Source organism: Dermacentor variabilis, unplaced genomic scaffold (assembly GCF_050947875.1).
Source record: "Dermacentor variabilis isolate Ectoservices unplaced genomic scaffold, ASM5094787v1 scaffold_23, whole genome shotgun sequence".
NCBI lineage: Eukaryota > Metazoa > Arthropoda > Arachnida > Ixodida > Ixodidae > Dermacentor > Dermacentor variabilis.
This window is the reverse complement of record NW_027460401.1, coordinates 484,188-504,042: the sequence shown is the minus strand read 5'-3', so window position 1 is coordinate 504,042 and position 19,855 is coordinate 484,188. Positions and strand designations below refer to the sequence as shown.

Below are 19,855 nucleotides of genomic sequence, written 5' to 3'. Positions count from 1 at the left end.
CCGGCGGCTTCAAGAAACAGCGGCGGAGGACTCCATCTTTGAGTCCTAGCCTATGCACGCATTTATGGCCTCAAACTCTCGTGCTAGCATGCGGGACGTGGGCGCCCAGGTACTATTTTCCAAGTCGTCAGTTTGCAGCATTCTAAATGACGGCCTTTCACCCATACCACCTTAACCATAAGCACCAATGCTTAGAAGGCAGGGACCTGTAGAATTGTCTAGATTTCTCGAATTGGGTACTCACAAAAGCCGATGAGTGACCGGACTTTTTGAGCAACATCGTGTGCATAGGTGAAGCCAATTTTTTCAGAAACGCTTAGGTAAATTTGCATAATACACACTATTTGAGGGACTCCAATCTAAACTGGGTAAAGCACAATTGGCACCAGTACCAGTGGTCACTCAATGTGTGGTTCAGAATTTACGCCGGTGCTATAACCGGTCTCATCTTTTTCGATCACACACTGACTGGACAGTGTTACGTGAACGAAATACTTGAAGCAGTGGTGGATGAGTTTCTCAGCGAAGTACCGATGTCACATCTTCCACTTATCAGCAAGATGGGGTATCCGCACACAGCAGCAACCGAGCACGAAACAGGCTGGATGTGACTTTTCATGCGCATTAGATTGGGAGGCACAGGCCTGTAAATTGGCCAGCTAGGTCACCTGACCTCTCTCTGCTCAATCTCTTTCTTTGTGGTTATCTGAAAGATCATGCTTACACGATCGAGACAGAAGTCAGATTAGTTCAAGGCAAGGATATGGATGTCTGCTTTAGAATTCCAGCGTCGGTCATCAAGAAAATCACTGAAGATGTGTTAAAACGGACACAGTACTGTGTAGCGGCAAAAGGAGACATATTTGAACACATCCCCTAGGCTGGTGTTCATCGGAGCTTACATTTTCATAGATAATAAGGGCACACTGAAAGCTGATGTTTCTTTTTTATTGTTTTTGTGCAGATATCCTGAGTGCCAATTCAGCTCATTTAGAAGTGGTATAGAGTGGAACCCCGGTTATACATCCCCCGGCTTTGCGATGACCTGGGTTTTACAATGGATTAGCACAGTCCCGGTGAAGTCCCATAGAAGCAATTCATTAAAAACCCCGGTTATCCGCCGAAATTTTACGCCTGACCCACGTTATATGACGACCCTCGCGAAGCGCAGGACGGAACGGCGGACAACAGAAAAGTGCCATGGGTCTCTTTCCTCGCTCCATCTCTCCGCATGTTTCCCAGTTTCCCAGCAGCGGATCGCCGACAAGGTAGCGCGGAGAGGCCTAGGTTTATTGCACGTGTTCTTCGTCGTAATCCTAGCGACCAGTGTTCAGCGGAGGTTTTCAGTTGTGTGGAGCAACACGACGCATGATGTCCTGAAAGTGGACAGTTCCGTGGCTCGGCGATACGCTGACTATTATTGAGGAAGCAGAAAAGCAGTATTGAACCATGGAAGCCAGCATTGCCCGGGACCTTAGGATACCCGAATCTTCGCTTAAGACAATCCTGGCAAAAAAAGCGGTGATATTGCAGAATGCCAACAAGTACAGGTTCAAGTGGAAAGCGGCAAAAGAAGGACAGCATGAGAAGTTAGAAAAAGTTATCGTGAAATGGCTGCATCAAGCATGGAGCTCTGCAATCAACGTTGACGGCGCCATTCTAAAAGAAAAGGCGGACCTTGTGGCTTTGTGTCTGGGCAACGATGACTTTCAGGCATCGAACGGGTGGCTGGATCGCTGTAAAAAACCAAACAGGATTGTGTACAGCCACTCCTGCGGAGAAAGCACTTCCATGGACGTTTCGACGATGAACGAGTGCATGGAGTCGCTGTCGGAGATGATTGCTGCATACAAGCCCTCCGTCGTTTTCAACGCCGCTGAGAGCGGTATTTTTTTACCATATGCAGCCCAAGCAAACCCTTGCGTTTAAGGGTGACAGCTGTCATGGTGGCAAGCGTAGTAAAGAGCGTGCGACGCCACTATTCTGTGTTAACGAGGACGGTTTCGAGAGGCTGCCTGTGCTCATTGTTGGAAAGTTTGTAAAGCCATGGCACTTTAAGAACTTGAAGACGCTGCCAAGTCACAGAGGTCAAGCAACCAACTTGGTGATAAGGCAGTCAGAAGTGGTTGAAAATTTCCTAAAGAGCTATTTCCTCTAATGCTGTATGTTGCTAATTTTTCTCTCTCATTTATACATTCATTTCTGATTGCAAATAATGCAAGGAAGAAAGAAAAATTCATCGTACCTGTGTGGCCCTGTTTTGGCAGTGCAAGACACCTGGAGGGCGCTTGCGTCAAGCAACCTTGTTCAGACAAGTTCCTGAAGCAGGCATAATCCGCAACAGCTCAGTCGCTGAAAAAGTCACTTTGATATAAAAACATTGTGTGGCTTTTCACTCTCTGCTGTTTCTATAATTTGGTGCTGCTTGTGTGCTAGCTACATTTAAAGGAAGGCCATCCCAAATAATGTGTGCATATATCCTACAAAAAGTTTTCTCAGGACAAACTAAAAAAGAGTGCGTGCTATCTCCCTCCCCTCCTCCCCTATCTTTTTTGTTAGTCTTGGTGAGCCCCAATGAGTAAAATTTTGGCGAGTCTGTATTCAAGTGAGCTTCGTGAGTAAAATTCTGGCGAGTTCAAATGAGCCATGCTGAGTAGAATTTTTGGTGAGTGTGAGTTCGAGTGAGGCCCGCTGAGTAGAGTTTTATAGCGATAGCAATTATATGGACACTTCAGCTGAATTTCCGCCGTCGTCATTCGCATTGGCATCGGTGCCGCCGTGATGTTCCGTATAAAGTCCAAGTGTGATAACATTGCAGCCATGCACTGTATGCTATAGGTGCAAGGGTGAGCCAAGAAGGATGGTGACTCAATCTCTTGCTCGCAAAAAAAGGTGGGGAGGAAGCACGCCGTGTTCCATCGCAGGCAAGGGAGGGGTGGGGGATTCTACTCCAGTGGCAGCTGGGTGTGGTGCAATTGTGTGTAGTCGCGCGGGCCCTATATTGAAAGCTACCTGCGGTGGGTACAGAGTCTAGGCACGCCAAGGGCTCATGGTGTTATGTGCGCTGTGTTCTCGCCACTTAGTTCCCATTGAAGTGAGAGGCAGCACGAAGGACAATTCGCTTGCCCCTGCTGCTGCTCTTCATTACACTAGCATTTTGACAGCGCGTGTCCGCACTCATTGAGTGAGAGGTGTTCATGTTTGCCTGTGCTTGTGTGACACCGTGCTTGTTAATTTAGTTAGTAAACAAATGTTTTGCAAGCTTATACGGCTGATAAAACTACTAAGACTACATCATATTTCTGTCTAATAATTTTCTATCGCAATCGATGCTTCGCCTGTTGTGCGGAACTGCGACATATTGACATGTGTATTTGTTTGTCTATATCGGTCGACACGTTTCACCGCCTAACAAATGTTATCGCACAGCGCAGGACGCGCCTGCATGTATCGGAAGTTTCTGGAATGTTATCGATGCTTCCATCCGCTGTCTGTGACCGAACCTTGTGTAATCTGATCGCATGTGTGCACGATGCGAATAATGTAGAACTTTGTGGAAGGCACGCGGGTCCCAGCGATTACTCTGGAACATTCGGCGACTGATGTATAAAAGTCGATGCGCTTGACCCGCTCATCAGATTTTCGACGACCGCCGATCATGTTCGCCGCTACCATTCTTCTTTGAGTGTAGCCTGTTTTTGAGGGCACAAGTTCGCCCAATAAAACGCTCGTTTCGTAAATCACAGTTTTGCTGCCTTCTCAACCGTCACTACCACGTGACATCTGATGGAGGTGCGGGGTAGCCTGAGGACAAAACCAACATCGCCCAAGACCGGCGTGCTAGCCGCCGACTGCAAGGGCTGCCCCAAGAGCGCTGACTTCTACCTGAGACGACAAAGAAGATTGTGGCCAAGACAACCCCAATGGCTGCCCCAGCATCCCCTGTTATCCTGCAACAACCTCGGGACCCGCCAACCTTCCATGGAGCAGCTACTGAAGACCCGGAATCTTGGCTGGAGACCTACGAACGAATTGCGACTTTCAACAGCTGGGACTCCGACAACAATCTGCGGCATGTATACTTCGCCTTAGAAGATGCCGCCAGAACGTGGTTTGAGAACCGGGAGTCGATGATGACAACATGGGACCTGTTGCATAGCGGCTTCCTGCGCACCTTTATGAGCGTTGTGCGCAAGGAAAGGGCTGAAGCTATGCTGGACTCCCGAGGGCAGCTACCTAACGAGAACGTTGCCATCTTCACGGAAGAAATGAGCCGTCTGTTCCGCCACGCCGACCCGGAGATGCCCAGGTAGAAGAAAGTCCGCTTACTCATGCGTGGTGTGATGGAAGAACTTTTCGGCTCAATGATACGAAGCCCACTGAAGACCGTAGGAGAGTCCCTTCGCGAGGACACTAGCATCGAGAAGACACTCGAAATGGTGAACCGGCAATTCAACCGCCGTACGAACTCTACCAACTACGAAGGAATTTAATCACTGGCCACGGACAATCTGCGCGAGACCATCCGGGCCATTTTTCGCGAAGAACTGCGCAAAGTCTTGCCTTCATCGCAGCCTCAAGTGGCCTCGATCGCCGCCATCGTGAAAGAAGAGGTGCAGCGATCGCTTAGAGTTTCTGAGGTGCAACCACAATTACCGCAGCCCCAGCCAGAAGCGATGACATACGCCGCCGTCGCAAGCCGTCAAGGTCCCCCTCCGCGACCGCGCCAGGGCCCTGTAATGCCGCAATTCTGTCGACCACCGCCGCCGCCGCCAGCACGCCCACCCGTCGCCCAGTGCAGCTACTCGAGGAAGACAGATGTTTGGCGCGCTCTTGGCCACCGCCCACTATGCTACCACTGCGGCGAAGCCGGCCATGTGTACCGCCGATGCCCATACCGCGACCAGGGATTGCGAGGCTTCGCCGTCAACGCACAGCGCCCGAGGGAAGGTGAACGCCCTCCTGACATCGCCGACTACCTCGCCGCTACTCAGTGCAGCCCTCGACGACCAGCCCGTTCGCCGTCACCAGGCCGCTACCTGTCGCGGCAGCACCGACCATACACTGGCCCAGCCCGGGGCCGCTCTGCAAGCCCATATCCGGAAAACTAAAAGCAGCAACCGATTGAGGTGCGGTTGCTGTTCGTTGAACTGATGAAGGCGCCGAAGAAACTACCTCAATGATGTAACGACACGCCGCCGTCTCAATGAAGTCTGGAAGCACAGAATACAACGACGAAAGACGACCTGATGACATCACAGACTAGCCACTGGTCAACGCGTCGCAGCCGTGGTCCGACGCCAAAACCGAACTGTAATGCCAGACAAAGAAGCACCGACCTCGACGTGCTCCTCGACGGCCACACAGTCACCGCCTTAGTCGATACAGGGGCCGATTACTCCGTCATGAGTGGACACATCGCCGCCCAGTTGAAGAAAGTTAACACTGCATGGGAAGGCCCCAAATTCGGACCGCCGGAGGATACCTCATTACCCCGACTGGAATCTGCGCGGCAAGAATTACCGTTCATGACCGGACTTACCCTGCCACCTTCGTTATCCTCCAACAGTGTTCACGAGACGTCATTCTCAGCATGGACTTCCTGAACCAACACGGCGCAATCATAGACCTGAAGTCAAAATCGATAATGCTGTCAGAAGATCAAGCGATACCACTGGAGAGGCCTCGTAGTCACCACGCCTTGAGTGTGCTCGAAGATCAATTGAGCATCCCGCCGTGCTCCAGCATTATTACTTCTGTCGGCACCGAAACACCCGCTAACGTAGAAGGCGTCATTGAGGGCAACCAACATCTACTGCTCGACCGTGAAATTTCAAGAGGGATCGCTAGACTCCAAGGAGGGCAAGCGGAAGTTATGCTAACCAACTTCAGCCAAGAGTTCAAGCACATCAACAAGGGCACAACAATCGCGTACATCGAAGAAATTGTGGAAACCAGCAATGCCTTTGTCCTCTCGGATTCTGCCGCATCTCCCCCGATGAGCATATTCCCCGAACCAGACTTCAACGTGAATCCAAGTCTTCCTATGAGTAAGCAGCAACAGATCAGAAGTCTTCTCCTACGATACAAAGACTGCTTTTCGACGTCATCGAGGATTTGACAAACACCAGTTGCAAAGCATTGCATAATAACCGAAGAGTGTGCTCGACCATTCCGTCAGAGCCCTTACCGAGTTTCGGCGTGAGAACGCAAGCTATAAAACAAGTTGACGAAATGCTGCGCGACGACATCATCCAGCTGTCGAAAAGCCCGTGGGCATCTCCTATTGTCTTAGCAAAGAAAAAAGACGGAAGCCTAAGTTTCTGCGTCGATTATCGTCGACTAAACAAGATCGCGAAGAAGGACGTATACCCCCTCCCAGGGATAGATGATGCATTGGATCGTCTCTGCAACGCTAAATACTTCTCGTTGATGGACCTCAAGTCTAGCTACTGGCAAATAGAAGTTGACGAGAGAGATTGCGAAAAGACCTCCTTCATCATGCCAGACCCCTACGAGTTCAATGTCATGCCATTCAGACTGTGCTCGGTGCCTGCAATGTTCCAGCGTGTCATGAACACAGTCGGCGATCGTCGAAAATCTGATCAGCGCGTCAAGCGTGTCGACTTTGTTCCAGAGTAATCGCTGGGACCCACGTGCCTTCCACAAAGTTCTACATTATTCGCGTCGCTACCGGTCTGTATGTATGCTACCGCTAATGTATGCTACCGGTCAGTCTCCTACAGTAAGTAGCAGAAATGATAAAAGATTAATTTTGCGGAGCATTGAACAGCATGAATCAAGTGAATACACTAACCTGTAGGCTTTAGCTGCCCAAAGATGAAAAAGGCAACTGCGTCATGATGACATTTCGGTAGCAAGCAAATTGCGTGCCACAAAGAGCTTATCTATAAGACATGTTTTTGCCGCTATTGAACACTCACAAAAGGAAGACACATAAAGACAACACAGTCTGTGTTGTCTTTATGTGTCTTCCTTTTGTGAGTGTTCAATTGCGGACGATTCAAGGACGACGACTGTGCTGGGGGCAAACGCAGCAAGGAAAGAGTGTCGGTGCTGATCGCGGCAAACATGACTGGCACGGAACGATGTCGGTTACTTGTGACCGGGAAAGCCGCGAAGCCGAGATGTTTTAAAGGCGTGAAGACGCTGCCTGTGGACTATGAGGCGAACAAAAAAGCGTGGATGACGGCCGAAATCTTCAAGAGCTGGATAAGCAAATTGAACCACAAGTTTGCTGCTTTGAACTGCAAGGTGTTGTTCCTTGTCGATCACTGCAGTGCTCACGTGAATGTGCCAGCCTTGAGGCACAAGCCAAAAGGCATTACCCGGAACTGATGTAGGCCGTCTGGTGTGACGAATGCGGTCTTTTCACGGTCCATTTCATCCACGGCAATTTGCCAATATCCAGAGCAAAGGTCTATAGATGAAAAATAAGTGGCACCGTGGAGACAATCCAGAGCATCATCAATGCGGGGAAGTGGATATACATCTTTCTTGGTGATCATGTTTAGATGATGATAGTCAATGCAGAATCGCCAGCTGTTATCCTTCTTTTTGACGAGAACAACAGGAGACGCCCACGGGCTGGAAGAGTGTTCAATAATCCCTTTGGCAAGCATCTTGTCAACCTCGCTCTGGATAACTTGTCGCTCAGAAGGCGACACCCGGTATGGGTGTTGGTGAACAGGTGCTGCATCGCCGGTATTTATACGATGCTTCACGACCGTAGTTTGACACATAGGGCGATCGTTCAAGTCGAAAATGTCGGAGTAGGACTCGAGGAGGCCACGGAGTTATGCGGGTTGTTGGGTTGAGAGGTCCGGTGCAATCGTCTTTGTAAAGTCGTCGGTCGGGGCTGATGCAGAAGGCGCAGAATGAGCATTGGTTGAAGACGGCGCCACAGATAGAGCGGAAATGTGGCACTCGTGTGTTGGAGACAACGTGGCTAGAGACATGCCTTGAGGAAGTACTTGTGGGCACTGTCCGACATTTAGGATGGGAAGACATGTCTGATTGTCTGCAATAGAAACGATAGTGTGTGGGAAGGAGACATTGTGAGAAAGCAGGACTGAAGTCGCGGGAATAAGGACATTGTCTCCGTCAGGTACAGGTGGGCAGGCTAAGACAGGGATGCAGGTTGCTGCAAGAGATGGCAGGCGTATAAAATCCGCGGAACAAAGCTGAGTTGGAGCTTGAGCAGGAAGGTCAATGGGGACAGGTAGTGGTAGGTCAAGTTGTACAATGCCGGCGGAACAGTCAATCAGAGCAGAATAGGCGGCCAAAAAGTCGAGTCCGAGGATAACATTGTGAGGGCAACGTTCGAGCACACTAAACAAAACGGACGTGTGGCGACCGGCGACACTGACACGAGCAGTACACATTCCAAGCACAGCCGGAGTTCTACCGTCGATGACCTGGAGCATTCGAGTCGGAGCAGGAGTCAGTACTTTCTTCAAGCACGTTCGAAGCTCCGCACTCATGATGGAAATTTGGGCTCCAGTGTCCATGAGTGCTGTAACGGGCAAACCATCCACGTCCACGTCGAGAAGGTTCCAATTAGTAGGCAGGGTCAGCAGAGGAATTTCAGGCCGGAGTTCTAGAGCAGCGTCACCTTTAGGAGCTGCCCCAGTTAGTTTCCCGTCGGAGAGCGGCGACGGTAAGCTGGGGATGGAGAGTGAAGCCGCTGGGGCGATCGGGAGCGGCGACTATGTGGTGATGGCGAGCGGCTGGTCGCGGTGGCTCGAGCATTGTCAGGAGCGTCTTCAACCTCGGTGGAGAGTGATGGCAGGCGAGGATTCAGTGGGGAGCAGCAGTAGGCGGGAAAGCTTGGTTGAGAGTGGGCTAGCCAGGAACTTCGACAGTGGCAAAAGATGTGGCCCACACGTCCACAGTAAAAGCAGATGGGTCTATTGTCACGTGCATGCCATTCGGCCGGGTTGCGATAGCTCGAATATGGACCGTATTGGCTCCGGTGAACAGGGGCAGAGGCAGCAGACGAAGCAAAGTCAGGACGGCTGGCGGAGCAGATGGACGGAAGGCCCACATTGGCAAGTTCTTGGCGAATTACCGACTGAATGAGAGACACAAGCGGCCGGGAATCGTCAAAGCACTGCGTAACTGGCGTGGCAGGAGATGCTGCTTCGATTTCTCGCCGAACGATACGTACGACGTTCTTGCAGGAGGTGGGCTCACGCGGTGGACAAACGTCTTCGCACGTCGATGAATCTGCGGTATTAGGTAGACGCGTAAACTGTTGAACTATGCGGCGACTCTTCGCGTCTTCAAAGCGGCGACATTTGTTAATGATTTCATTGACCATTGTTAAGTTCTTGTAAACAGTCAGGGTAAACGCCTGATTGTCTGAAAAAACGGTCTGAAAAAACTTTCTTGAGACCCCTTTTGCTTACGTAATTCTCAGGCACTAGTTCAGTATTTGAGAGAGGAAAATCCTGGTGATTGTACAGCTTTTAGTATCAATATCGAAGACCTATATTATTCTTTGCAGCATGACGGGTTGCTAAATTCCGTAAATGAGTGCATTAAAGAACAAGTGCAAGAGTTGGCTTTTATTGACAGATGCGGTGTTTCCACGGGAGCTTTTCTAGAAATTCTTTCAATGTACTTAAAATCGATGCTGATTGGGTGGAGAGATGACATTTTTCTGCAGAAATCAGGCATTTGTATTGGCTCAAAGGTTGCCCCTATTCTTAGCAATATTTACCTAAGTAAGGTTGACAACTGCTTAGAGAAAGCCTTAGGTGATAGCGTTATCAAGATATTTCGTTACATTGATCATTACCTGATTTTCTGCAATAGGGAAGAATTCGATTCCGCTGCTACCTCAGTAAGTGAGCAATTTAAACTTTATGGAGGAGGATTAAAGTTTACCAAGGAATTTCCTCAGCGATGCGTAATTCAGTTGACATTTCCTTGGTTTTCGAACAAAATCATGTTTGTTGGCAGTACTCCCCAAGATCTTCAAAGCCGTTGCTAAGCTTTCAATCCAAGCTTTCCAAAGTAGTAAAAAACGGAATTGCCATGTCGTGCCTTAAGTCTTCCCTCACCAGATCCGTATATTCATTCAGTGTCGCACAGGCTTAAAAAAGTTGCAAGTAGATATGATGTTAATGTTGCTTTCACTGCTCCCAATAAGCTAGGTAAGATATGCGCTGCCATACCGAGAAAAAAGGAGCGGGTAAAAGGCAAGAAACGAACAGATATTTGTCCAGTGAAGCACAATAAGAACAACAGTTTTACTGACTGTCGTATGGGTGTGGTTTATAAAATTCCCGTTAGCTGTGGCCACTCCTACGTAGGGCAAACGGGACAGTGTATCAATCAGAGGTTAATGGAACATAAAAGGTTGTTAACCGCTGGATCGCCTTCTAATCTTTCGCTACATTGCCGAGATTGTAACTGCACGCCAGAGTTAGATGAATGCGCGGTATTGTACAGGCATAAGAATGACGATACGCGTCTTATGGTAGAGGCATGGCATATCTATAATGGTGGAAGTGCATGCGTGAGTCAGCCTTCGATTACTTTACATAAGGAAGAGATTAAGTGCCTTAACAGTTATCTCTCACGTCGACCGCCACCTGTACCCGACTGACACGTGGTGTTACCATTCCTGAGCATGCGCAGATGAGTTTTGTGTCTTCTTTCTTTTTTTGCCTCAGTGCCCCTTCAGTTGATAGTCGGCGTTCGTGTTGTCCACTTCTCTACTCTTGTGTCCTGTCTGCACGCCTCACTTCTTTTTTGCATAGTTTCAGCTCCTTGTACCTCGGTGTACCTAGACTGTGTCGAGCATACTTTGGTTTTAATTACGTCATCCATGACTTGGAAACAGTCCTGGACTATTTCAACTACTGTTTGGGGCCCTGGTGATTCGGTGTACTTAGATAGCGCGAGCATGCTGGACGTGTCCTCATACATGGTGTCCACTTTGCCAAATGACGGAGTGTTCGTCGACGACACCTCCTGTCCCGTGATGTCGTCCTGATGGGAGTCGTCATCATCGATACCGAGTGCAGTCACAAGGAGATTCAAGACTTTGGTTTTTGGTTGTTCTATTGAAGGTTGCTGGATTACTTGAGTAATGTTTGATGGTGCTGGATTGATGATCAATGTGACATTGGATACCTCGTCTTTTTCCATACCTTCAGCTGCATGAATGATAGGCTTTTCTACAATACCTCGGTGGAATGGAGGATGGCGCATTCGGCCAAGAGAGCTTTCAAAGACATTAGACGGGACTCACGACAGATCCACCCATCATCACCAGTCTTCAAGAATAACTGTTTTTTCAATAGATTCCACGTTTTCTTTCCATGGAAGTCTGACAGAATATCGCTTCTCTTCAAATTTTAAGTTCCTCTTGAACTGCTGAATAACTCCTCTTCCCTCTTGGTTTCTTTCTCAGGACAGTTTATGCCTTGAGTTTCAATATCCCAGAAATGTCTGAGTTCTGTCTGTATTTCAGAGTTATCCACGTTGACGTTAAGTACCATTACGGTTGACTTTTCCATTATTGTTGCTGATATCTTAGCTTGACCTTGCACTGTCCAGCCGAATATTGTTTCTGCTGCTGTCAACCTTTCTTCTAGTCTTCGGATCCAACCTTTCATTACTTGCCAGTACTGGTCTGATCCAATAAGTAGTCCAATTTCCATGCATGATGTGCTTCTACATAAACTGTCAGCCAGCTTGAATCCGTCGTCTTCACACTTCTATAGTAGTGATATAGGCAGGAACAGTAATCTTTCTTTTGAAGTTATGTCTATCTCCAGTGCTTCCAATAACACTTCACTACTGTAGGCACTCTTCAGTTTAACTTCAACCGAATTCATGACTCTTTCATTTTGACCTCCTTCGAATGAGCCTATTGTGAGTCTTCCTTTAAATTTACAGCCAAGTTTCTCAGATAGGCTTTTCAGTATGAATGATCTTTGGCTGCCAGTGTCCAGCAGAACACGGCAATAACATGACTGCCTTCTACTTTCTGCTAATGCAACTGCAGTCCGCAGAAAAATACTTGATGGGAGGTTCATAAACTGGCAAGTACATGTTTTCTCTTCCTGATTTTCAATTTCACCAGGAGTAGATGCTGTACACTGTGCTGTCAGTTCTTTGCTTCGGCACATAGACGTCGCGTGCCATTTTTTACACATCTTGCACCTAATGTTTGCCTTACATATTTTAGCAGTATGGCGAGGCCTGGTACAGCGGAAACATCTGTTTGCCTCTTTGAGCTTCATTTTCTTGTCTTCATAAGGCATCGTTTTCCTACAATCATCAGTAAAATGAGTCGTCTTCTGGCAAAATAGGCAAAAGGTTGCAGCTGTACTTTGAAAATTAACAGTTCTTGTCCGCTGCTTACTCTCAGTTCTTTTGCTGTAGCTTTCTCCATCAAGCACCTAAGAATATCTTCTTGACGTAAAGCTAGCTACATTCTGATCTTGTGCTGAAGATCCACTGATCACATCTCTTTGTTTTAACTGAGATCCAATGTACATATCCACTTGCAAAGCTATTTTCAGGATTGGAAGCAACATCGATTCACAGGACTCGCTTTTCAATCCTAAGGATTCCAATCCACGTATGTGCACTTGGACCTTTTGTGACAGCTTTCTTAAACCGTCATGGTCGTTGCAACTTGCCACTGTATTCAAGTTAGTTAGTTCTTTCATATGCATTTCTACCAGCACCTCATCTTTTCCGTACTTCTGTTTGAGTAGATCAATGGCATTCCCATAGTTACTGTCGGAAAATTGTAGTCCCTCCACAGCAGCTGCCGCTTTTCCGGTTAGTGATGACAGAAGGTACGTAAATTTCCGATTTTCGTTCAAGTTGGTTATTTCGTGTACAGCTGTTTCAAATTGCCGCCAAAATTTCTGCCATTTCATTATATCGCCATCGAACTTCATTATTTCAAGCTTTGGTAGCTTCACTGTCGTTGCTTGCTGTGATGGTCTAGCTTCGCCATTAAAGTTGGGTTGCTCCCTTGCTGTTTCCCGCATTTCTTGTCGAGAAAAGTACGCGTTGATGCTGTGCAGAGCACTCATTATCTTTAACTCGTACTCAGTGGTTTTCACGAATTCCGAATCAGCTGATTCGGGTGTTATAAACTGCTCCATCTGCTCATCTGCTTTCTTTAGCGAGTCTGCAATACCTTTAATCTGGCTGGCTATCAGCGACATTGCTGTAGGACCCTGATTTTCCTTCAGTTTCTTTTCAGCATTGCTCACTAAGTTTGTTATTTGTGTCCTCAGTGTTTTTCGATTTTTCAAAATCACTTCTCTGTTCATCTTGAATAACTGAGAAAACTGCTGGTCGCTTACAGATTCTAGCGGCGAAACGTCGTCCGAGTCTTGGTCGCCCTCTGTATCCGTGCCGCTCCTTGCTGTCGATGTCTCGCCTCGCTGCAGTTGGTTCGCCTTCGGGCCTCCTCTTCGTCCATCTTCTGTGCCCAGTCCATCGTTCTGGTAGTCCGTGGCCAGTCAGAAGAGGAGTAGCCACAATCCTGGTCATGGCACCATGTCGCAGAAACGAGACGAGACAGCTGCGGTCGATGCAAACGAAATCAAGATTCTCCTTTTTTCATTTTTTATTGGTTTTTCTTTAGCGCGTGCGCCTTTGGAGCTCGCCGTCTTCTTCTTTCTCATGTTGTCCGCTCTCATGAGTTTCAACACAGCACAATACCAAAGCCACTAAGCAACCATGGTGGGTGTATTTAGTACTTCAATATAATGAAGTGTGTTTATACACAATTTCAGTATAACAAAAGTTCACTGCCGCCATGAAGGATTACTGAGACAGTAAATGGAAAGTCTCATGCATACAGATAGACAAATAGAGTTACGATGGCTGCTGGCCAACGCACCTCTCAAATCACACGGTTGTGTGACCAAGAGCAACTGCCGAAGTGGAGCAGTGTCATGTTGTGTATAAAGTCCAAGTGCGACAAGATCCTATCGCACCCTGCGCGTAGTATGGTTTGGGTACGAGTGAAAGCGTGCAAAGGGGAGCCGAGAAGGATGGTGGCATGATAAGTGCCATCCTCCCGCTCGAGCAAGGGGAAAAGGGGGGAAAGGTTGGCATGCGTCTACTGTTCTAGTGCAGCTGTTGCAATGCATGGCTGTCTGCCCGGCTGAGTGCCTATTCAGCTCGTGTGCTCTGCTTTAGAGTTAATCTGCCGTCTGTGCCAAGATGGTGCGTGTCAATAAAAAATGATAGCACCACATAAAGCACTGCTTTGCGGTCAGCACACCACAATATTTTCTTCTGAGTGTCGCTGGGGTTTTGCTAAGTGACAATGTCTCCAAAGCAGTGCTTGATATTTTTTTTTTTTTGACATTTTGGCAACTTCGCAGAATGACGTCCCTTGTTCAAAGAAGTTATCTTTTGGCCAACTATCCGTCCAGTAAATTGTAAAAGAAAGTGAGCTAGTACTCAGGGAGATCCCATATGCAAGTCTTCTCAAATCGTGTGGCCATCTAAAGAATCGTAGAGTCTCGTATGAACAGTAGCAACTCAGAAAAGTGAATGCTCTGGTGAGCTTCTCCACAAGAAAAGCTTTGAAACAATTTTATTGGTTAGCTGGGTTCGTTATCTAGGCTAAAAGGATTAAAGCCAAGAGGCATACTTAAATACTGTAGCATACTGTTCCATCTTTTCTTTGCAAAGGTTTACAGTTACACTCGGTGTCGAGTCATTTTACAGCGTAAGCTGTTATGGGCTCAATACAATAGCTGTTTCGGTTGATGATGTTGTCCACTGCCGCCGCTGGTGTCCATTGCAGCTATCGCCAGGAATGAGAAAAAAAATACCCAGTTCCCGCTGTTATCGAACCCGGGCTCTCTGTGCAGAGTCAGCTGCTCTACTACTGCACCATGCCAGCGCTTCCTGCCTGCTGCAGGAACATGGCCTATACAGTAAAAGCTCATTAATTCGAACTCGTGGGGGGACTGAAAAATTGTTCGAATTAAGCAGAGTTTGAATTAACGAGCGTGCGGCAAAAAAAAAAAAAAAAAAGATGGCCATTGCATTTGGCTGCTAGGGCCGAAGCCAAAATAGCCGTATCTGGGATCGTCATCGAGGAATACGCACTACTACTCTTTGAGGTCGGCGATTGCGGGTATTAAAATCATGCGAGTCCAAACACCAAAGGAAATAAAGATATCCAATCAATTTATGCGCCTGGAACTAATGATAAATGTACCCACGTGAGCGGCAGGCTTAATGATGAAATATGACACTATTTATGCTTCAAAAACATGTTTATTAACAAAAGAATAATGATCGAAGCATATCAACATGAAAAATAATCGGTGATTTGCATTTGTTTGCGCTTTCTTCGCCGCGACTCGAGAAGCATTGTCTGCAACTTGCCCAACATCTCCAGCGCAGCATCCGAATTCTCATCGGTGGAGAAATAGCGCGCAGCCAGATCGAGTCCCGATGCTGCTTCACATGCGCTCGGAGGAGGCAACGGATCGTCCTCTTTGTCGGACTCGTCGTCGCTGTCAGGCGTGCTCGCCGCGCGTGAGTCGTGCTGCTGACTGGACGCAGCCTCGATAATCTCGGCGTCAGTTAAAGGCCCCGTTGTCTCCACGCCGTTGTCTACGTCGACAAAGCTCTCGAAGTCCACACCCTCCGATAAAACAGCGTAGGCAGGGTCCAGCACGATGGAGCCATCATCTTGATCCACTTGAACATCAAAGTCTGCTGTGCAGCAGGCTTCTGTGGTTTCACTGAAGCCACACTTGTGGAAACAGTTAGCGATAGTGTCTGCCTTGACGGCGTTCCACGATGTTGCCAGCATGTGGCAAGCTCCGAGCAGGTTGACATCATACGGCTTCCCGCTTTCCATGCATAGAAGAATCCGTTCTAGGAGGTCCAACACCATAGCCCAACACCATAGCCACTGAGCAACCATGGCGGGTGTTATACTGAATAAACGAGTGAGTTTGTTTTCAAGGGCATTGCCAGCTTATAGAACGATTCTGAGGGATATAAAAGGCCCTCAAGGTGCCACTCTTTGGATGCCTCTGATGGAAGTTCTCTGGGGATATTGCCTTTATCACTAAGACATGCTGCTTTGCAGTCTTCACAATGTGTGGGCAAAACACGCCTTCTCGCCCCATAACCTGCAATGTAATAAACTTTAAGCCGTGCGTCGCTGCGGTGCTCTACATAACTTTGGTGGTCCACAGCCACTTGCACGGCATCTGTTGGCACAGCCTTCACGCTGTCTTCACTGTGGCTTTCTTGTTCAGCCAGCACCTCTCCAACAGATAACAACTCCAGGACATCCGACGACACATTGCCGTCCTTGGGACTCCTTGTGAGGTTCTAGAAACTAAGACACCTGGATGTGCGCAAGCAACATTTGTTACTTAAGCATGCCGAACTTCTGTAAAACATTGGTACTATTTACCAAGCTTGCACGTATACACACCTTATGACTAGAATGAATTGAGGTGGGGTAGGATGATTGTTTGCCCCACTCGCTTGTCTCACAACGCCAAAACATTGCTCCAGGCGGTCTTGGCTCAGTTTCGAAGTCATCATGTACATGATGTCAGCATTGTCGATAAGGTACTTTAGAAGGTGTTTTGTTGAATGGATGGTCATCGTCAGCCCCTCAGAAGTACTGTTACTAAGAAAGCCGAGCCCATTGGAGTGAGCCTCCCATTCATCAAGAAACGGAAGAGTTTCATCAAGGGTGGCCTCTTTCTTGCTGCCCCATCTGAAATACCAAAGAGAACAATCATGCGCCACTTTGAGAGAAAAAATATGTTAAAATAACCTCATGACTTCTGCAGGGAACCTCGACGTCATAGCTGCAATGAGCCTGGCCTGACCATTGGGACCACTCGATCCCGTTTGGCAAATGCTTGTTTGCAGGCAGGGGCACGGAAGAGATACCTTTTCTGAGGTTTTCTTGCACCCAGTATCACATCCGGGCACAAAGCTCCGTCTTCTTTTTCGCTGCCGGCTGCATCTCGCCCTCGAATTACGGATTGTTGCGAGGAACACTCCAAAAGGGGCGCCGAGACCAACTGACAGCGGAGGCGCAGGCCAGCACGGCTACGAGTCCCCCGCCGCGAGCGGCAGCGCCACATTCCCCCTGGTGGTATCGGTGCGCAAGGGGGTCACGCGCGCCCGAAGGAAAGCGCCACCGGTATTCACACCTCCCCTTCTAGCCACCCTAGCGGCGGCGCCCGCGCGTCAGAGAAAACCTGCTACGGCATGCGCCGGAGAGTGGTGTGCTGCGAGCGATCAGGCCCCGCACACTCTCAAGTTCAACAAATGGCCACAGAGGGCGAAAAATCAATCGAGGCGTGTTTCAGCATATGCGCGTAAGTGGAGCTACTGTAATTTGGTCGAATACTTTAATTTGTGCTTTTTCTGCTAGGGGCGCTGAACATGCTGAATTTTTTACTTTACACAAACCATTGACATAAACAATCGAGGTGTCTAAGGATGTTTTTTTACCTCAGGCAAATAGGCAGTTGATTTTTTTTTTTATTTGATTGCTGAAGCTGTTTTTTAGTCATAGCGTCAAGGTTTTTGTACTTGATTAATCACCGACAGCCGACAGCCTATTGGTATCGATGTGTTTCCTGGCCGTTGGCGTTCGAATACTACGGCGGTAAAACATTTTCGAAAGCATGCTGGTTTCGTCTGCGAGTCATTACATAGACTTGCTGTAAAGAGGTCTACTCTTGGCAAAAAATAGTGCCTCATTTTGTTTAGGCGTTGATTATCATAATGAATGCGGCGGAGGTTGAGGGAGTACGCTTGAAGGTACGTTTTTATGCCGTTGATCTCCATAACACCGTAAGTACGCAAACCGATGTCACAGAACACCCGATGCATCATTGTGTGTTCTCCGTCATCGCTCGTTTGCTGTACGCCTACTAATTCTTCATTGCTTCTTCAAGTGTTGTATCCTCCTTTTGTCCTTGTTATCTTGTGCTTCACTTTCAGTATGTCGTTTTTTCAGCTGTAATGCGCATTTGCAAAACCAATACATGTTTGATAAGACGCAGTGGTTATCATAATTTCACTACACATGTATTAAGCTGGCACATATGGTTCAGATACAGATACCTGTATGCGGATTTGCACGACGTTGATGCGGAGGTTAGGATAATTATGACACCCGTAAGGAAGAGGCAGCTGACGGCCGTAAGCTGTTGCGTTCTTTCCGCCAAACTACCCGGCCTGGTAGTGCTGTAAAGATGCTGTATAAGAGTGACACGCGGTGACAGGGAAATTGTTATACTTAGCAGCCGACCGTACGTTTTGTAGCTTAGGTCTTCTTTCTTGTGCGTTTGTGCTACCCTTATTAATGAGCCGTTTCTTGACTATGTTCTTGACTATGTAACCGCGTTTGTGTGGATGCGTAGACGTGTGCTTTTTGTTGTACTTGTGAAATGCAAATAAAATATTTTCAGGCTTACTCAATCTTTGGTGTCGTGTGCGTTTATTCCAGTCGAGGCCATCGTGCCACCTGGAAACCGCATTCTGTCAGTAGCCCTACACAAAATGCAACAGCTGGAGCGCGGCGGCACAACTCGGGGTAACGGCGGCGTAATAAACGAAAAACCGCTCGGGATGCCCTTAAAAGTCAGTTCAGAGTGTGCCTTAACTCAATATGACTCAGCGCCACATGTATTCTGCTGCGCCTCGATCGTGCTCCCGCCAGTTTGGTTGCTGTGTGGCAAACGTAGCGCCTACATACATATGTAGGCGTTACGTTTGCCACACAGCAACTAAACTGGCGGGAGCACGATCGAGGCGCAGCAGCCAGAAACCCAGTAAAGCCACTGAACACCTGGTAAAGCGGCCATACTGTGCAAAACCCCGTTTCCGTTTCCTGTTGTACAGCGCCACCTGTGGTCGCATACTTTAGTTCACGACGCCACCGCTACGCTTATTTCTGTAGCACTGTGGAAGGTACAGTTTCCCTTCTCTAAGTTTGTATAGGTGTTCTGTGAAGCGATGAGCGAGCGGGGCTTCGGCCGCTTATCTGTTTTTTCTGCCAGCGTCCGCTGCGGCGTACGCGGTTGTTGCGACGCGCGTCTTTTCTTTTCTTTCTTTCCTCTTATCTTTGAACTCTTCTCTATCTGCACGCGGCAGCGGTGATGGCTCGGCCTGAGCCAATCGGCAGGCCCGTGCACTTTCCTTTTCATCCTTCCCTCAGTCGCAACAACAACGCCGGAGGCTCCAGCAAGGAAATTGGCGGCTCGCCTCGTGCGTGCAAAAATGCGCGCTGGCTTATTTATTCTCGTCGCTGTGCATATTAAAAAAAAAAAAAAAATTCAATGCATTGTACTCGTTACGAGGCGACTTCTATTTACGAGAAGCAATGTCGGCTGCCGGCTCCTAGTTCGAATTAACCGACGTGAGTACCGGTACGTTCGAATTATCGGGCGTTCCGGCCCATTGATATACATAGGGCTTTGCAGGGACCCGGGCATCAGTTCGAATTAACCGGCGGTTCGAATTAAGCGATTTCGAATTAACGAGCTTTTACTGTACAGGTGTCGTAAAGCTCAAGGAGTCACATGATGTGAGATGCATGCTGCATAGCGATGCTTTGTGCACATTTTGCATTGCAGTTTCATATTATTACCATAGGTGGCACGCCATGTAGCAGCTGCATCGTATCGTGCCACTTGTCATGCAATGCGATATGCGTGCCGCTTAGCATCGATACGGGAAACATTTTGCATATCAGTCGCGTTGTATTCCCCCAGATGTCACGACATGTAGCACTTGTATCATACCATGTCACATGTGAAGGGATGTGACGCGTGTG

The 19,855-nt window shown here is 48.2% G+C and overlaps 1 protein-coding gene across 2 annotated transcripts in view; it reads left to right on the top strand.

Annotated features, from left to right (window-relative positions):
- The window catches only part of Uck (Uridine-cytidine kinase), a 223,186-nt gene that overhangs the window by 136,677 nt on the left and 66,654 nt on the right, over positions 1-19,855 (top strand). The gene's annotated exons all lie outside the window — the stretch shown is intronic.